The sequence below is a fragment of the Canis lupus genome, chromosome 21, assembly GCF_003254725.2.
Source record: "Canis lupus dingo isolate Sandy chromosome 21, ASM325472v2, whole genome shotgun sequence".
NCBI lineage: Eukaryota > Metazoa > Chordata > Mammalia > Carnivora > Canidae > Canis > Canis lupus.
The window spans coordinates 17,195,427-17,204,471 of NC_064263.1; positions in this window are offsets into that span (position 1 = coordinate 17,195,427).

Below are 9,045 nucleotides of genomic sequence, written 5' to 3' on the forward strand. Positions count from 1 at the left end.
TATATGTCATATCTTCTTTATCAATTCCTCTATTGATGAACATCTGCACTCTTTCCATATTTTGGCTATTGTAGACATTGCTGCTATAAATATTGGGATGCATGTGCCATTTGTTTTTCTCCACACCTTTGCCAACATCTGTTGTTTCCTGAGTTGTTAATTGTAGCCATGTGAGGTGTTATCTCATTGTGGTTTTGATTTGTATTTTCCTGATGCCAAGTGATGTTGAGCATTTTTTCGTGTGCCTGTTAGCCATGTGTATGTCTTCTTGAAGAAATGTCCATTTATGTCTTCCGCCCATGTTTTTTACTGGATTTTTATTTGGGGGGGGATGAGATTAAGTTATTTATAGATTTTGGATACTAGCTCTTTATCTGATATGTCATTTGGGAATATCTTCTCTCATTCTGTAGGTTGCCTTTTAGTTTCATTGATTGTTTCTTTTGCTGTACAAAGTTTTTTATTGTGATGAAGTCCTAATAGTTCATTTTTGCTTTTGTTTCCCTTAGCTCTAGAGATGTGTCTAGCAAGAAGTTGCTGTGGCCAAGGTCAAAGAAATTGCTGCCTGTGTTCTCCTCTAGGATTTTATGGATTCCTGTCTCACATTTAGGTCTTTCATCCATTTTCAATTTATTTATTTTTTTGTATGGTGTGATAAAGTGCTGCATTTTCATTGTTCTGCATGTGGCTGCCCAGTTTAAAGATAGGAAAAAACCTTGCAATTGTGTCTCCTTTTGAACTCTGCCTTTACTGGATTCCTATATGGAATATGGTCTTTCTTTTTTAATACTGACCACATTCCTGCCTACCACACACTGACACCTGTGGGAAAGATAGGCAAGACTCCTATGAGAGATTAGGAAAAGTGGTCCTAATGAAACATTTGACAAAACATAAGAGCAATCTGAGAGAATACTCCTCACAGGGCAAATGAGAAGCAATAGAGAAGATTGATTGGAAGCACCAATTGGCTTTGCAGAGAAGATAGGTGGAGCCACTTCCAGAGTACTGATAGATGTGTGTTCTGGAGCCTGCAAAGGATGTAAAGTGACCATTCTGGCTAAGGAATGCACAGAGTAAAGGAGTCCTAGCCACCATTTCTTCATTGGTTGCTCTAGACCAGAGGCAACACTGCAGTCAGAATAGACTGATGATAGAGAATCTATGACAACACAGGGGACTCAATAAAGGTCAAGGGCCAAGGGTAGGCCATTGGATAGGGCATATTTAATAAGTAGCTGATTCTAAAGTAGGATGTCTTTATACCACACTTTGGAAGTATTCTTCTTTCAGTGTTTATTGTATTATAATGTATTGATTTCCTTTTTGTAATTTTCATTCACCTGAATTTCTCACTAAATCAGTCAATTCATATTAAAAACCCTGCACAAGCATGGTAGACAACAAATTTGATAAAATATTTCCCCTTACATTTATAGAAAATGTGAAAATGTATAGAAAATATTTTTCCTTACATTTATAGAAAACATTACAATGGTTTTATGTTCTGGTGTTGAATTTCCTTTGGTTACATCTCAAGAAAAGGGATTGCTGAATCAAAAGACTTGGGCATTATGTTGACTTTATAAATTTTGACTCCTCAGAGCTGGTGACCATTGCTCAAAGATGGGCATTAAAGGTCAGAGTATCCCAAAGAGAGAAATCTGAGACCATATCTATCCTAGGCTCAGAGTGTTCTATTATTAGCCCTGCCCAATACCAAAATAGGATCTAGAAAATTTCAAGAAAGGCCCTCCATGGTATAGGGTTCACTGAGGCACAAGAAAGGCAGTATTGTCCTAGATACAAAAATTATTACCAGCTCTCAAAATAACTCACTTTGGGAAATTAGGTCAATTATCTTACCTCTCTTAACTACAGGTTTCTTAAATATATAGGTAAGGAAGGAAAAAAATCTCTCTCACACAGTTTTTGAGGTTAAAATGAAATAAAGTATATGAAGGCATGCTTTGCCTAGAATACTTTATTTTTCAAAAATCTTATATTTTTTTCTTCCTAAAGAGTCAAATTTATATATAATTTTTGAGACTTTTTCTATTTTTTTTAATAGAAGAGAAATGACCTCAAGCAAAATATTGAACGTGAATTTTTATGCATCTGGCTTCTTCAATTTTATCTTCTTTTCCCATTGGTTCACTGTGCTTTTTGTTCTCTCTCCATTCTTTTCAGAACATGTTCCTTGGGAGGATTATAAGTTATTCACATACTTGTATAAATATGTGTTTTTGTTTTTCATCTATTAGTAATTTATTCACTATATTAAATAAGTGTTTATTGAGTACTTCTTTCTCAGGTATTATTGTATACACTGGATATAAAGTGACAACTGGGCTGGCTTCATATGTGTGTGAACTGTGCCAGAACTCAGGGTCCTGCTCTTAGAAGTCTGCCATGCTTGGTTCAATGCTCTGTTGTTCTCATCTTGAAATCCTTAATAACATTTGAATAATGGACCCATGGTTCTTTTTAAATTCTTTTTTCTTAATTAAAGTATAGTCAACATACATTATATTAGTTTCAGATGTATAGTGTAGTGATTTGACAATTACATACATTATGTAGTGCTCACCATAGTACAGTTAACATCTGCTACCATACAACAGTATTACAATCTTTTATCTATATTTCCTATACTATACTTTTCATCGCCATGACATATTTATTTTATAACTGGAAGTTTGTACCTGTTAATCCTCTTCACCTATTTTGCAGCCCCCCGCAACTCTCCTCCCCTCTGGAAACTACTGGTTTGTTCTTTGTATAATCTGTTTGTTTCATTTTTAAATTCCACATATAAGTGAAATCATAAGGTATTTGTCTTTTTTCATCTGAATTATATTAGTAAGCACAATAGCTTCTATAGCCATCCATGCTGTTGTAAATGGGAAGATTTCATTTTTATGGCTGAGTTGTATTCCATTTATCAGTGGATACTTGTGTTACTACCATATCTTGGCTATTGAAAATAAAGATGCAGTTAACATGAGGGTGCCTATATCTTTTCAAATTCGTGTTCTTGTTTTCTGTGGGTGAATGTCCAATAGTGGAATTACTGGATCATTTGGTATTTCTATTTTTAATTTTTGGAAGAGCCTCTATACTGTTTTCCATAGGGGTTATACCAATTTACATTCTTACCAAGTTCTCTTTTCTTTACATATTCACCAGCACTGTTAATTTCTTGTCTCTCTGGTACTAGCCATTCTGACTGGTGTCAGGTGATATTTTATTGTGGTTTGTATTTGCATTTCCCTGATGTTTAGTGAAATTGAGCATCTTTTCTTGTGTCTGTTGGCCATATGTTTGTCTTCTTTGGAAAAATGTCTATTCAGGCCTTCCCATTTTTTAATTGGATTATTTGGTTTTTTCGGTGTTGAGTTGTAAGAGTTCTTTACATATTTTGGATATTAACCCCTAATCAGGTATATCATTTGCAAATATATTCTTCCATTCAATAAGTTGCTTTTTTGACTGTTGATGGTTTCCTTCACTTGCAAAAACTTTATTTTGGTGTAGTCTCAATAGTTTACTTTTGCTTTTATTTCCCTTGCCTGAGGGAGTCCTAGCTGTAGCAATCAGACAAGAAAAAGAAATATGAGGCATCCAAATGGGTAGGGAAGAAGTGAAACTTTCACTATTTGCAGGTGACATGATACTATATGTTGAAAACCCTAAAGACTCCACCTGAAAACTGTTGAACTAATAAATGAATTCAGTAATGTTTCAGGATACAAAATTCATATACATAAATGTGTTGCATTTCTATAAATTAATAACAAGGTAGCAGAAAGAGAAATTAAGAAAACAATACCATTTGTGAATTTAACAAAAAGAGTAACTTACATAAAAATAAACTTAATGAAGAGGGTGAAAGACTTGTACTCTGAAAACCACAAAACAGTTATGAAAGATATTGAGGATGACACAAACAAGTGAAAAGATATAACATGCTTATTGGAAGAATTTATATTGCTAAACTATCCATAGTACCCAAAGTAATCTAAAGATTAAATACAATTTTTATCAAAATATCAAAAAATTTTTTCACAGAACTAGAGCAAATAATCCTATAAGTTATATTGAACCACAAAAGCCCTGAATAGCTAAAGTAATCTTAAGGAAAAAAAATAAAGCTGAAGGTATCACAATCCCAGATCCATCTACAAGCTATTCAACAAAGCTATAGTAACCAAAACAGTACAGTAGTGAAAAAACCAGACACGTAGGTCAATAGAATAGAATAGAGAGGCCAGAAATAATGCCTCACTTACACAGTCAATCTTTAACAAAGGAGGCAAGAATACACGATGGAGAAAAGACAGTCTCTTCAACAATTGATGTTGGGAAAACTGGACAGCTACATGCAAAAAAGATGAAAGTAGAATGCCTTCTTACATCATACACAAAAATTAAACATGGACTAAGGATCCAAATGTGAGACCTGAAACCATAAAACTCCAAAAAGAGAACATGGGCAATGATCTCTTGGACCCAGATTTTCATTTTGCCCTGGGAATCACAAATTATGTAGCTTATCCTGAGTAGTGAACCTAAAAATTGTTCTTTCTGCCCTCAATAAGCTTACAAGATACACATACATTTAAAATAATAAGCCACTAAGAAGTAAATACTATATAAAGTTCTGAAAAAGAAAGAGTATTATTTGAAATAGAATAAGAAAAAACTGTAATTAAGAGTGGGGCAATGAAGGGTGCCTGGGTGGCTCAATCGATTAAGCATTCAACATTTGGGTTCAGTTCAGGTCATGATCTCATGGGTTATGAGACTGAGCTTTGTGTTGGACTCTGCACTCAGTGGGGAGTCTGCTTGAAGATTCTCTCCCTCTGCTCCTCTCCCCACTCATGCTCTCTCAATCTCTAAAAAAAAAAAAAAAAAAAAAATCTTTAAAAAAAAAGAAGAGTGGAGACATTAGCAAGGCCTCTCCCAGGATGTGGGCTGACACCTAGAGGATCAGCTCAGTTATGAGATTAAAAAAACAAAAACAAAAAAAACAGAAAACATGATTTAAAGCCCTGGGGTTGCACTTGATGGGATGAGCACTGGGTGTTATGCTATATGTTAGCAAATTGAACTCCAATTAAAAAAAAAGAAGAAAGAAAGAAGAAAAAAAGAAAGAAAGAGAAGAAAGAAAGAAAGAAAGAAAGAAAAGAAAGAAAGAAAGAAAGAAGAAAAAGAAAGAAAGAAAGAAAGAAAGAAAGAAGAAAGAAAGAAAGAAAGAAAGAAAGAAAGAAAGAAAGAAGAAAGAAAGAAAGAAGAAAGAAAGAAAGAAGAAAGAAAGAAAGAAAGAAAGAAAGAAAGAAAGAAAGAAAGAAAGAAAGAAAGAAAGGTAAAGAAAGAAAGAAACGTAAAGAAAGAAAAATAAAGCCCTGGAGTAGATAGAAATTGGACACCTAGAAGGAAGTGAGGAGTGAGTCTGACCGAATTTGGAGAAAATGTCAGGGCCACATCACCTATAGCTATGTAGTCCAAAGCACAGATTTCATGTTTTATGCCATGCAGAGTTGAAAAACTAGACAAAGTGTGTGTGTGTGTGTGTGGTGTGTGTGTGTACATGTGTTGATAAATGTAGTGACTCTCTAATGCTATTCTAAGTATAGATAGACATTGCTGGATCAGGAAGACTAGGAAAAATATGTTCTCTGTAAAAGAGAACTCAGAAAAGTAAAGGAGGTATTTGGGAAGGCAACATAAAATTTCTGCCTTTAAATGATGTATTTGAACAAAAATTTAGGGTTTTTTTACCCTTAAAATCATATCTGTTTCAATTTCTTTTGAGAATCTTACACACAGTTCTTGCTCTTGGCTATATGTACTATATCCCCTGAGAGAGAGATGTTGTAGAATGCAGAAAGGAATAAGATAGTTGTCATCATAAATTTTATGTCAACTTGACTCATCTAACACATGGCTACGTAGCTGGTAAAACATTTCTGGTTTTGTCTTTGAGGGTGTTTCTGGAAGAGGCTGAGCATTTGACTCAATAGACAGTCAAGAGATCTGCCTTCAACACTGTGGGCAGGCACCATCCAATCTCAATCTGTTGATGGTCTAACTAGAACAACAAGGCAAACGAAGGGCAAATTCCCCCTCTGTTGTTGACCTGGGCCATTCATCTTTTCCTTCCCTTGGATACTAGAGCTTTTAGGCTTTCAGACTAGTGGCCTCCTGGTTCTTAGGACTTTGGCCTCAGACTGGGAGTTACACACACCATTGTCTACTTGTTTCTCAGGCTTTCGGACACTACCAACTTTCCTGGTTCTCCAATTATATAATATATATATATATATATATATATATATATATACAAATATAATTTCCTATAAGTTCTATTTCTCTAGAGAGCACTAATAACATAGTATGGATGATAGCACATTATCAGGAGAATGTTGAAAAATACACTTTCTACTCAGAAATTGAGTAGATGTAAAAGTGAGATATTTATATAAGAACAGCCTCAACTCATGATTAGTTACAGCAAATATTATCTATTTCAATTAATATCCCATACTTTGGCATAGTGTATAAACATATAATTTATTAGCTGTTAATTAACCTATCTCCACATAAATACTGTTTGTAGTATTATTCACTTTCAAGTGAGTATAAAAAATATTCTTGGGCTCTTTGACTTTAGTAATTGTACCACTGCCCCTTTCCCAAATACTCTTGTTCCATCTCCCTAATAACCATTTCTTATCTCTCATCACTCAGCTCAGCAAGCCTTCCTTGGCAGCCCTTAGTCCTTCTGAACCTAAGGAGAGTGTTACTCCTGTTTGCTTTTACAGAATTGTGGGCTTCCCTTTCCTATAGTCTTATCTTTCTGCTTTGAGATGCTATTTTTATTCGTCTGCCTCCCTGTCAAGAGTATGATTTCCCAAGAGTTAAGAGAACTGTGATCTCTGGATCCACTAGCTTGCATAGGGCCCAGGGTAGTGCTTAACCAACTATTACAGAAAACTGAAAGAATGAATGAATGAGCTAGTTCCACACACGTGTGTCATGAAGATTTTATTAGGTAATACATATAAAAGTATCCAGAACAGCAGTTCATTGAATGTACTCAAACAGGAGTTGACATGGAATGTAGACTTTTTCTGAAGCACTTTATGGCTTTGATTCTGTGTAAGGAGACTCACTGTGAGTCAAAAAACAGTAAATACATGCACCAGTCCATGACACCAGCGTCTGGCAGGAAGGCTGTTCTGAAAGGGACATGATTTGTAGAACTTAATCCTTTGCAAATATTTAATTCATTGATTTTAGCCCTGTTCTGGGACTCTTAGAAACATATCCATCAGGAGATTGTACTGGAGAATATTTTATAGGGATTTCTCAGATTTGTTACTGTTTCACTGATTCTTTTGGTGTAAAAAAAAAAATTAAGCAACAAAGCATGTTTCTGATTGGATTCAAAGCAACATTTCTAGTAGTATTTTATTATTTGTATTATAAATAGAGGGCAAAGGAGCATATTTTAGATTATTCAAATTAGGGCCAGGAAAGCATGTGCTCTTTTAGTCACATTGCTAATTTATTCTCTGATCAAAGTATAAAATACTTCACAGTTCTGGCTCTATAAGTATTGTTATATATATTAGGAATTTTTTTCTTTTTTCTTTCTTCCTCTCTTTCTTTCTTCTCTCCTTTCCTCCCCTCTTTTCCTTCCTTCTCTCTTCTTTTTTGTTCGTTCTTTCTTTCTTTCTTTCTTTCTTTTCTTTCTTTCTTTCTTTCTTTCTTTCTTTCTTCTTTCTTTCTTTCTTTCTTCTTTCTTTCTTTCTTCTTTCTTTCTTTCTTTCTTTCTTTCTTTCTTTCTTTCTTTTCTCTTTCTTTCTTTCTTTCTTTCTTTCTTTCTTTCTTTCTTTCTTTCTTTTCTTCTCTCCTTCTTTCCTTACCTCGCTCTCTTCTTTCCATCTTTTTTCTTTCTCTCTTTTTCTTTCTTTCTTCCTTCCTTCCTGTCTGTCTCTGTGTCTTTCTCTCCTTCTCTTTGTATACCAGTAAGGAAACTGAGAATTGGAAGTATTCAAGTGTTTGTTTTAGTGCACTAGGCTTTCATATCAGCAATGAGAACATACTTCATTTAGAGGAAAGTAATTTTTACTGCTTTCTGGATATTTTTTTTAATTTTATTTATTTATGATAGTCACAGAGAGAGACAGAGAGAGAGAGGCAAAGACATAGGCAGAGGGAGAAGCAGGCTCCATGCAGGGAGCCTGACATGGGATTCGATCCCGGGTCTCCAGGATCATGCCCTGGGCCAAAGGCAGGTGCTAAACCGCTGTGCCACCCAGGGATCCCCTGCTTTCTGGATATTTTTAAGAAATATATTTTCAATAAATTTACATACCAAATTTCTATCCCATAGTTGTTTTCTATCCCACACTCAAAAAAAAATCATGACAACCTTTCATAACTATTAATGGCCTAGTAGTAACATTTATTAACTGATTTCCTGTTGAAAAGAATCAATGAATAAATACCACATCAGAATTGAATTGATAAATTTCAGAAAGTTGCATTCCTTTGCAGTCCTTTTTTTTTTTTTTTTGGTAGGGTGACTGACCACTTATTTTGTCCCATTTAACATGAAGACAGTATGGTGTAAAACAGATCAAGTCAACATGGAGAGAAAGATCATCACTTGTTAGAACACCAAACAACTGAATGCCAGAGCAGAAGGTAAGGCCAGAAAATTGTCAAATGATGATAGTACAATTCTGTGCCATGCCTCCTTGCCTGGCAGTACGTGAGGCCAAAGAGCTTCCATAGACTTCCAATTCTATATAGAATCCATAATAAGAGTCCTTTGGCAAGGCCAAATCCTAAATAGTCAGTGTTTCACACTTTACCTCTTCCTATGTGGGAAAGGATATAGGAAATAATTTTTCTACCTCCAAATTTCTCAGACTTTCCTCACCTTTTCCTCTTGGGTTGCTGGCTGCAATTGTAACTCCATTCTACATGTGCAAGCATTGTCATTATCTGCACATGTTTCATTGCCTCTGT